Source organism: Belonocnema kinseyi, chromosome 1 (assembly GCF_010883055.1).
Source record: "Belonocnema kinseyi isolate 2016_QV_RU_SX_M_011 chromosome 1, B_treatae_v1, whole genome shotgun sequence".
NCBI classification, from domain to species: Eukaryota; Metazoa; Arthropoda; class Insecta; order Hymenoptera; family Cynipidae; genus Belonocnema; species Belonocnema kinseyi.
Genome location: NC_046657.1, coordinates 60,539,605 through 60,551,238, shown reverse-complemented (window position 1 = coordinate 60,551,238; position 11,634 = coordinate 60,539,605).

Below are 11,634 nucleotides of genomic sequence, written 5' to 3'. Positions count from 1 at the left end.
GGTCATTTGTCGAGAAACGTGTGCGTAAGCGTAAAACACTTTAAAACTTTATTTAAAATATTTTTTTGGAAGACAAAAATAAAAATAGATATCGCCAATATCCAGTATCCAACATCTCACTATCGTAGTTGCGAAGTATTAGCGAAAATTCTACAAACTCAATTGATTAACCCATTAAAACTCTAAGGCACTTCTTAAAAGACGCTAAAAATATTATAATGGAGTTTATAAATATCGCTATACATAGGTTCTAAGTCTTACTTTATGATCAAGGGTCGAAAAAAGTTCTAGTTTTGTGATTCATGTAGTGGAAAACCTCCTGAACAGTATCCAAAACATCGATTTATTGAAAAAAATATCAATTTATCACGTTTATTGTCTACTTACGCCGACTAGGAGTTGCTTTTTGAAAAAAATGACTTAAAATTCGTGATCAGCGACCTCAAAAACCCCCAGTAAAGTATTTTCAATGTTTATGAATCGGTTTAAAATCGTAAAACTTGAGTTTAATGTCATTTTAATCAAATTTGAAGCAAATTTTCACTTTTCGCGATTTTCTGCCTTTTCATCGCCGTATGGTGGGTTGAAATTTTTGTAAAAAAAAGATAAAAACATGGTTTTCGATGTATTTTTTCCCGTAGAATTCGATTCTGAAGTCAACAAAATAAAATTTTTCTTTATTTTTTTTTATTTAAAAAAAACCATGAAAAAACCGTGAAAAATGAGGTTTTTCGAGCAAAACCCCATAAAAAAGTAGCTGGACCCTACTTTCTTATTGCAAATTCGGATTCAGCGTCGAAAAATACATAAGAATATATAGGTCTGGTCAATTGCACAGACACTTTTGTTTTTTTGTCGGCCTGTGTAATTTTTTAAAATCCCTAAATAATAACATTATTTTAGCTCTTTACCTTTCTCCTTTAGCTTCTCCTCTAAGTCTGCCAATAGGATACTAAATAGTAACGGACTCAAAGGGCACCCTTGCCTTAGACCTCGGTTTGTCCAGAAACCTGCCCTTTTTTCTTTCCTATTTTCACCTTAATCCTGGTTTCAGTAAAAATTTCCTTTATCCTCTCTACTAACTTTTCCTCTACACCACTCTATTTCATTGCCTGCCATAGTACTTTTCTATTCACTGAGTCAAACGCTGCTTTAAAATCTACGAACAAAGCGACTAGTCTCCCTTTCTTTCTCCCCAAATTTCTGTTCACTAAATAGTTAAGTACGTAGATGTTGTCTATAGTTCCCATTCCTTTTCTAAATCCCGTCTGATTATGTGGGATACTTTCTTTTTGTTCTACCTGACTCTCCAACCTATTTTTTAAGATATCTGCATATATTTTATAGCCGACTGACATGAGAATGATCCCTCTGTATTCCTCTACCTTCTTTCCTTCCCCTTTCTTGACAAGCGGTACCAACAGTCCCGTCGTCCACTCTTCCGGCTAACGTTCCCCTTTCCATACCTTGTTGCTGGTCTTCCACATCCCATCCCTAATGCCTTCTCTAAAATGCATCGCTTCGTTCTTCATCCCATCTTCTCCCATCGCCTTGTTTCTTTTTAACCTATTTGTTGCCTCATCCTCTTCTTCTCTTTTTATCTCGTTCCCTTCCTCCATTTCTCCATGGACTATCCTACACTTTTCCCCTTTGATCTTAAATTGCTCTCCCACTTATAGACCCTTAAAATAATCCGTCCATTCCTCTATTTCTATTTCTTCGTTAACGCCCTTCCTTTCCCCTCTATCCCTATTTATCACATCCCACACCCTACCTTATTTGATCGCTTTTTCTACCTCTGCTGTATATTCTTCCTTTCTCCTCTGTCTTTTTATTTCCAGCATCTTCTCATGTTCTTTTTCCCTTCTGTTATATCCCTCCTTTTCCATTTCCTCTCTTCTCCATTTGCTCACACACTCTTTTATTCTCTCTTTACTCTCCCAGTATTCCTCGTCCAACCAGCCTCTCTTTCCTCCTACTCTTTCTTCATTAGTACCCAGCTCATCATTTACCTTTTCAATGGACCCCTTCTACCTTTCAAATTACGAGTCTATTCCTTCCTCTTTTTCATACCTAACCTTCTCCTTTTCCATCTTTTGTTTAAACTCTTTAAATTCATCTACCACCCAGATTTCCATTTGCGTGTTTCGTTCGCACCCTTTTTCCTTTCTCCTATCATGTCTAGTAACTTCCTCCCCTCCCTGTCCGTCTCTCAATGTTTGGAGTTCCTTATAAATGCCGCCTTTTCTTCATCCCATAACCCTTCCCCTTGTTCGCCAGTCCATGCATTTAAGTCCCCTACTATTAAAACCAATTCTTCCTTCTTTTCATCCATCCACCTCCTTATTACTCTCCAGCCTTCCTCTTCCCCTCTTCTTCTGTATACACACACCACTGCTATTTCTACTTTCCCAATTATAATTTTTCTTATCACTGTTTCACCCTTTTCCTCCATGTTCCCATCTTTTCTCCCTTTTACTGCTAATTCTTTTTTCACCCCTGATACCATGCCGCCCATCCCTCTCCCTTTAACGTGTTCTTTTCTTGCTTCTTGCATTGTCCACACATAACCTTTCGGTAACAGCTTTTTTATTCCCTTCCAGTTCTTCTCATCTGCCCAAGTTTCACTCATCACAATCACAATTCCTTCCTTTGTCACTCCTATTCTCTTGACACCTTCTACCTTTAACTGCACTCTAATACCTCGAAAAAGATTTGTTATTTCAACTTCTCCTGTTTCAGTCTCCACTTTTAATCTCTTGACTACTATGTTATTTTTCCTCTTGGCCTTTTCTTCCCTTTCTAATCTTCTTTCGATCTCACTGAGTCTTTTCTTCAATCTTTCATTCTCACTTCGGGCGTTCTTTTCATTCCCTTAACCTATTTCCTCATTTTCTGTTCATTCCCCCATATGCTCATTACTAATTTCTAGACTGGATACCCGCTCTGCCAACTGTTTTATTTCTCTAGATCTCTTTTCGTCAACCTCTCTCTGTCTATTCTCAATGCTCTCTAGCTTACCCCAAACCTTGTCTTTCTCCTCCTTCCAACGTTTATCCCATTCTTCCCATTTTTCTCTGACCTTTTTTACTTCCCTCCTTACATCGTTTCTCTACCTATTCATATCCCTATTCATGTCATCCAATCTCTTTCTTGTTTCCTCTCTAAACTCTTTTATGAGAACTTCCAATTTTTCAAACATCCCCCCATCCCCGTCTCTCTCTCTGGTGTTTTCCTTTTTATTCTAACACTCTTTTTCTCCTGGTCCCTTTCTACCTCATCTTCCACAGCCACTCTTTTCCTTTTTTCCTCCCCTTCACTGCTAGTCGCGCTGGCCTTTTTTGCCATTCGTCCAGACTTCTGTTTAAACCCGCGTTTCCTAGCTTGTTAAGGTGCTGTAAATTTGAGGGCCTTCCCCGTTGCTTGCCCGTATCTGAGTCCGCTACCCTCCCCACCCGGGTCGACTTCTCGGCACTTTCATCACCGCTGCTGTCACTGCGATCAACGTCACCCATCCCTCCACTTGCAATGCTTTCAGCAACGTCAGCTGTTGCAGCCACTGTGTTTTTTTGCTCTGTGCGATCGTTCAGTAACTGTTGCCCTCTGGCGCCACTTTGTGGACTTCGAGTCGTCGGCATCCTACCTTACCCAAAGCTCCGTGACGTTTCCCGCCTTTATTTCCTACCTCTTGCCCCCCTGAACAAGCAACTATTTTCTCACTCCTAACCTCAAAAACTTCACACGCTCCAAATTTTCACTTCAAACCACTCACTTTCACCTTTCACACCTTTGCCTTCACTCACCTTTCTTCCTTTACACTCGATCTCCGCACTTTCTGCCTTTTCTGCATCCACTCACCCTTATTTCCTTCACCAAAGGTGATGTGTTTCAGAAATAGAAAGAGCAAAATAAATTACGTTTGGAAGATGAACGGAAAAAAGTGGAAATTGTGGAGGAGTTCTGTTACCTAGGTTTTTGGTTTGAGGAAGAAGGGGGAAACAAGCTGAAGGTAAGGAAAAGAATTTAATGTGCGAGTAAAGTAATGGGCCAAGTATAGGGTATAGGAAAGAGAAGGTTCAAAAGCGATTGGAGAATGAGGGTCTGGTGGTTTGATGTGTTGGTGTGGGCGGTATTGTGTTATGGTGTGGAGATCTGGGGATGGAAGGAACATAGGAAAGTAGAGAGCAGGCATGAGCGAATCCTGAGGTGGGTAATGGGAGTTGGCTGGAGTTGCCCAGGATATATGTTAAAAGAAGAGTTAGGAAGAGAAAATATGGTCACTGGACAAATTAAGAGAGCATTGAGGTTTGAAGAGAAGCTAAAAAGGGAGAGGGAATTAAAATTGCACAAGCATGTTTCGGCGAAATTCGGAACAATGAAGCGAGAGGTAATGTGGGAAATTTAAAATGGGAGGAAGAAAGAAGAAAAATAAGAAGGGTGTGTAATATTCGAGAAGGGGTTATGGAGTGGCAGAACATAGAGTTCGAGCTATTGGTTAAATGAGGAGAACAGAGATGGACAAAGATTATAGATTCGAGGTACAATAGATGGTATATGATGGTCAAAGGGTTGAGGGTACCAGAATATCTGCAAAAAATAAAAAAGGAAGAAAAATGGAGTAGAGTTGTACGGTTTAAAATGGGAGAAGGAGTGAGGGCATGCAGATATTGGATGAATGAAGAGGAGAATTTATGCAGAGTATGTGGATACGAAATGGAGTCATGGGCACATGTATTAGAGAGATGTACGGGAGAGGAAGAGGGACAGTTGAGTGTGGATGTGTGTGTAAGATGGATCTTGGATGGTAGTGGACAGGGAGTGATGTGGATGAAGAAATTGGATGAAGTAAGGGAAAGCAAGGGAGTAGAGCAGAGCCAAATGGGTGATCCTGAAAAGGGACAGCAAAGAACGAAAATTGTTTTCAATATCGTGGAAAATGCATTTTTTTATGGTATGAGGAAACGGAAGCCCTGGAAACTCGCTCATTTTAGGAATTACTATCACTACTGTTACTATTGTTTATCCTACGTAATGCGAAAGAGTAGAATATAAGTAGCAGTTAAGTTAGACTAAGGATGGAATTGTAAATATATGTACAGCGAGCGGAGGCCCTTAAACCCGTAAAAGGGAGAGATTAAATACATACAATTTAATTTTACGAAAATATCATTAAAAATAAAACATTCAAATTTCGATCCAAATAATTTTAAATTCATGGAAAAATCGCAAAAGGAAATTATAACTTTTAAAAAATTCTGAATAATAATTTTATTTCAACAGTTTTGTTGGGGGGATTTGAAAATTTAGTTTAATTTCACGAAAATCCGTGGAAAATTAGAAAATGTTAATTTTCATACAAACGATTCAAAATACAGGAAGAAATCTCAAAAAGAAATTATAACTTTTAGCAGTCCTAAACAATTTTATTGAATTTTTTATTGGATTTAAAAATTTAGTTTTACAAAAAGACCGTGGAAAAATAGATAATTCAAATTTTGATCCAAACGATTAAGAATACAGGTGCAAATATCGAAAAGGAATTGTAACTTTTGAAAAGTCCTAGATACTTTTATTTTAACCATTTTCTATATGACTGGACAATTAGTTAAATTATACGTTTAATTATACGAACATGCAGTGGAAAATAAAAAATTTAAATTTAGATCCAAACGATACAAAATGTGTGGAAAAGTCTTAAAAAACGAATTATAATTTTAGAATCCATACATATTTTTATTTTTTCCTCTTTTTTGCTAGGGCTTGTCATTTTAGTTTAATTTTGTACAAATACAGTGGAAAACTTGAAAATTCAAATTCCGAATTTAAGAATTCAAAATACATGAAAAACTCTCAAGAAATGAATAAAAATACAAGTAAAAATCTCAAAAAGTAATAATTATAACTTTTAAAAGCTCCTAAAAAATGTTCTTTTAACCTTTCTTATTAGAAAAAAATGACAAAAGTACATTAATTTAAGAAATCAAAGTTTCAGAATTCTACAAATTAGCGGAATTATATTATAGCCACAATAAGCATATTGTTTATTTATATCCTATTGATTCTTATACCTTCAATCCTGCTAAGTTTTGTACTGCCTGACATTCCGTTTTAAAATCTATTCATAACACTTCTAATATTTCAAACCAGCAGGGCCAACATCTTCATAATGAATTTATATAGTTCAATTTTAAAATACCATATGCAACTTTACTATTTGTATTTAAAAACTGTTAAAAATTTATTAACATAAATATTTTAATTATTCTACAATAGTCATCTCAAATTTTTCTGTGGTCTTTTAACGATTTCCCCGGTACCGACGCAGTTTCGAGGCTGGCCACTAAGCTTTTGTAACTTGGCGCTGTCATCCATTTTCACACATGCTTTTTCCGCTAGGAGAAGAACACTTCTGTTAGCTCGTCACCTCTCAGTGGGCACAAAATTTTGAAAGTCCCAAGAACGTCTTTGGGACGTTCCAAGTACGTCTTATGTCAAAGACGTCTCTAGCACGTCCTTAATTTTTTTTTGCCCACTGGGCTCGCTCATTGACTGCATTTTAATTATTTCATTTCAATCAAAAATTATATTTTGTTAATTTTTATACTATATATACATATTGAATTTCTAATTTCTGCTTTTTTGGTCACGTGGAAATGCACTACACACTTGCAATTAGTTAATGAAAATGCCATGTGACCAGCTGTCATAATCAAATAATTAAAAATACAAGGCTTCGAGATCAACCTTATAAGTATTAAAAGTATATATTTAGCAATAATACAGTGACTTCAATTGACCAGACGGACCATCTCCATAATATAACCTATCATTAAAAAAAATTATCACGATATTTCAATTTACCCGTTTCTAAATTGGCAGAAAAAATAACATAGGAGGTCGGTAATTTATGATTTTCAAATGTATCACATGCCTTTAAAAATCACACCATATTTATTTATTTTCATGGCTAAGAATGAAAGATTACCTGATTTTACGAATTTTACAAATTTAAAGGCATAACTTTGTAGATTTGGCAATGACTTGAAGGCGTAATACTGCAAAAAATTATGATTACGACACCAAATTTTCTAAACTTTCAAACAGTTATTTTTGTTAACTTAAACGTTAATACACAGAGCACTTACCTGCAGAGTGTCTCCAGTGAAATCTCCATAGTAATTAATGTTGTATCATGGCTCATACCTATAACCAGAAATGTTTATTTCACTAATCAGAAGGATAACTCAGTGATCCACCTGGCAGTAGAAAGCTGAACTATCAATTTTACGCGGCAAAATTCAAATCGTTATAAAACATTTCAAATAAAGGATTCCAACGGAACTATAATAGTAATTAATTACTACTATTACATTTTAAGTAATAATGAAATTATGTTTACGACATTAAGTTATATTAATTTAATAACATCAGGCCAATTTAACTAAAATTAATTATAATTCTACACTATATAATATTACAATCATTAATAATTCATTATTATTAATAATATTTTATTTAATTACTTTACAATGATTAAGATGATTGTTCATTTGAAAAATATTTAAAATGTTCAGATTTTCAATAGGGTGAAAGAGTGAATTAAATGTTTGCGTGGGTTCAGGAAAAAAGCTCGCGCGCTCGGCTGCTTAAGAGCAAATTTGTTCTTTAACACAGCATCGTAGTTCGAGATTACATAAAAAGACCTTATAATTTGTCCTTAAGAGCTAGACATTATTGAGATAAACATAATACGAATTCCGGAGGATGTAGCTAATTTTCATATTTTAAGTAGCGAGAAAATTCAAGTGTTAATGTTGTTAATTAAAGTACAGAAAGGTTTGCGAGAAAATTTAGGTTAATCGAATTGATATTTAATAAATTATTATCTCTTATCGCCAGCGGTTTGTGCTTTTGCGTGAAAATTGTAGCAAGAGCTTCAGCAATGATTTTTACAACAGTTCAGCGACACCAAATATATAAACTTTTCAAGTAATCACTCATCTTGGTTTAATCGTTTAAGACAAAACGATAATTATTTAATGGAATGTATACCTTTATTTAAATTTAAAAAATCCGCCCGCTTTGTGGGCACATTCTCGTTGCGCGCTCGATAATGTATTTACTTCGCGCTCCGCGCTTGGTCTTTGTACATTGCTTACACTTGTGCACAGATTTTTTTTAACTTAAAGTCAAAACATGAACACAGTAATTTAGAGATAGTCAATTTTTTTATTAAAGCTCCTTCGCCCTTAACGAATACATTCTCATCACGTATCTCGTGCTTCGCACTCGAGTTTGTATCTCAAATTGTATATCATTTCCATAAATCTATATTATTACAATTCATAACATGCATTGATATTAAAACAAACATACCTTCATTATCTCTTTAAAAAACTGCGCAGCATTCCTTAAAAAAGTTTGTTATTAAACATTTTACTGCAACATCTGGCGGTTTTCCAAAAACTGAATTTACTCATTTCCAATAATATTTCTACGATTTAAACGTAGCACATACGGTTGAAACACTAGCCTTATCTTTTTTCAACTTCTAAATTAAATCCCTACTTCAGTGGCCAACAAAACTTCCATTAACGAGGTTTTGGGGGTGGGGGTGGGAGGCGGTTAGTTTCAACCAAGAGTTATAGCTGGTTAGTGTTTTATGCTGAGAATTTTAAACAACCTTCAGCATAAGTTATAAGGACAACCGCAGGATTTCGCCGGGCTATGATGTTTTTGTCAGCTGGTGCCGAAAATTCGATAACGAACATGGTTCGCTTCTCGAAGTCAAGAACAACCATGTCAGGCCTCAAGTGAGCAACAGAAACAATTGTCGAGAATATAAAGTTCCAGTATATGCGGCACTTCCCATTCTCGAAAATTGACTCAATTTCCCTAGAAGCATTTAGAGGAGCGATATTAAGGTTAAAGCCGTAGCAGTGACAGAGATGGTAATAAAGCACTCTTAGTGCCGCATTGTGCCTTTGAATGTAGGTCGTTCCCGCGTGTGTTGGACAACTAGATAGTATGTGAGCTAAATGCTCGGGGTGTGCATGCCACGCCCTGCAGCTATAATCGGGAATGTCTTGGCACAAAATGTGGCGACGGTATGTTAATGTGGAAATGACATCGTCTTGGCATGCAAAAATGAAACCCTCTGTACCAGACTTCAGTCCGGACGATTTAAGGAAAGCAAACGTTAGTTCACAAGACATAGACTGATCCTTCACGTTTCTGTGGAAGATACCGTGCATCCTGTTATCGAGGAGCTGTTCACGAAAGTTTTTCTCTTGTGCTTTCTTAACCCGGGCTTTCAGGAGTGAGTACTCGAGATAGATTAGATTTGATGCATTTTGCTCACCCCTAATACTGAAGTCAAGTCCGACTGTTTCAGCAGCCTCCTCCGCTGCTTTGTATAGAAATGCTCCTTTGCCCACTTCTTCGTGATTCCTGACCATTTTAAGAAGAGGGTCTCTTCCATTTGCAACTCTATTTGATGTACCCAGAATAATCCTGTCGTGAAGACATTCAAGACTCAATATTCCGCGACCCCCTTGACGGCGTGAGATGTACAGTCGCGGAACGGATGACTTAAGATGCATGCTTTTGTTCATGTGCATAACATTTCTTGTCCCGATATCGAGATCTGAGCTCGTTCTTCGTCCATGGAACTACTCCAAATGAATAGATTAGTACCGGGACGGCAAGCATGTTCGTTGCAGATACTTTGTTCCTCGCCGACAGTTCGGAAGACCAAATCTGTCGGATGAGACGTTTGTATCTGCTTCGGAGGGTATCCTTTATAAATGTCACATCCTGAATGCAGCTCTGTGCCCAGGTATGTATAAGTCTCTACAGCGCAAAGATGTCGTATGGCGCTTCTATCAACGAGCTCAGAATCTTCAGGGATGCCATTAAGTTTTCCTCGCTTCAAATAAACCTTGGTGCATTTGATCAGCCGTTGGTTTTGTTTTACGGTTCGCATCGGCCAAAGCTCTCGCTGCATTATACACGCAATAATTGATAGCCCAGAGGTTGTATTCACCGGAAAAATGTCCACGAATCTCGTCATCCATTTCTGCCAGATCTTTAGGCTTGAGAGAAACTTTGGTGTTGATGTTTCTCCGGGTCGTAAAGCATCGCTCTTCATCTATTGGATGCCTGCCCGCGGTTGGTCTTAGGGTCGCCTCTCTTTCTTTTTTGCCGGCTTGTTCTAGCTGTGGTAGAGTAGGCGTTCCGCTTACATAGCCCCTTTTACGGAGTAGTTCAGCATGGTTTCGCAGACGTTGCTGCGAAAAGTGCGATAGCTCAGAGTGTTTCTCGCACCACAGAGCATGCAGCCGTGCCATGTAAACCCGTTCACGGGCCACACTCGCATCGTAGCAGTCTAGCAAGTCGTGATTAAGTCACCCCGTCTACCCAAAGGTCACTAGATCCCGCCGATCCATCGCATTGAATCCATTTTCATTGGCTCCCCCAACACTAGATTGGTCGGCATTGTTGGCCTATCCATTGTCGGGAGCCCTGCGCGTTCTGTTGTTTTGAACCGCACTTACTACAACTATGTTTGGTGTTGTCATTGTTGTTCGTCCATCCTTGTAGAGCCCCGGATGCAAGGGTAAGGCTGCGTACTCTAAGAGGTCACCCGGTATCCCAGAGTCACCGTTCTAGACACCTCACGCAGGTGCTATTCAGCTTTCGGCACGGTTTTCTCACCTCCGCTTGGGGGTTAGTTTCTTCGGGACCACCCCTGTACAATTGTCCGCGACTGCCTATTTATTTTTGTAACCATATTCAGCAGAAACCCTTGGTACAGGGACCCTCCGTCCGCAACCCGAGGACGCGTTCGGTATATATATTCACACACACACATATATATATATACTTCGGTTCGGTTTTGATTCCTCTAGAATCAAACTAAAGGGCCTATGACAAAGCCACCGAACGCGTCCTCGGATTGCGGATAGAGGGTCCCTGTACCAAGGGTTTCTGCTGAATATGGTTACAAAAATAAAGAGCCAATGAAAATGGATTCAATGCGATGGATCGGCGGGATCTCGTGACCTTTGGGTGGACGGAGCGACTTAATCACGACTTGCTAGACTTCTACGATGCGAGTGTGGCCCGTGAACGGGGTTACATGGCACGGCTGCATGCTCTGTGGTGCGAGAAACACTCTGAGCTATCGCACTTTTCGCACCAACGTCTGCGAAACCATGCTGAACTACTCCGTAAAAGGGGCTATGTAAGCGGAACGCCTACTCTACCACAGCTAGAACCAGCCGGCACCAAAGAAAGAGGGGCGACACTAACACCAACCGCGGGCAGGCATCCAATAGATGAAGAGCGATGCTTTACGACCCGGAGAAACATCAACACCAAGGTTTCTCTCAAGCCTAAAGATCTGGCTGAAATGGATGACGAGCTTCATGGACATTTTTCCGGTGAATCCGACCTCTGGGTTATCAATTATTGTGTGTATAATGCAGCGAGAGCTTTGGCCGATGCGAACTGTAAAACAAAACCAACGGATGATCATAAGACCAAAAGACGAATGCATCAACTTGCCGTAAAGATAGGCTGGGCAAGACAGTACGCGTTCCGCATTCAATGTGTGATTGACTACATCACATC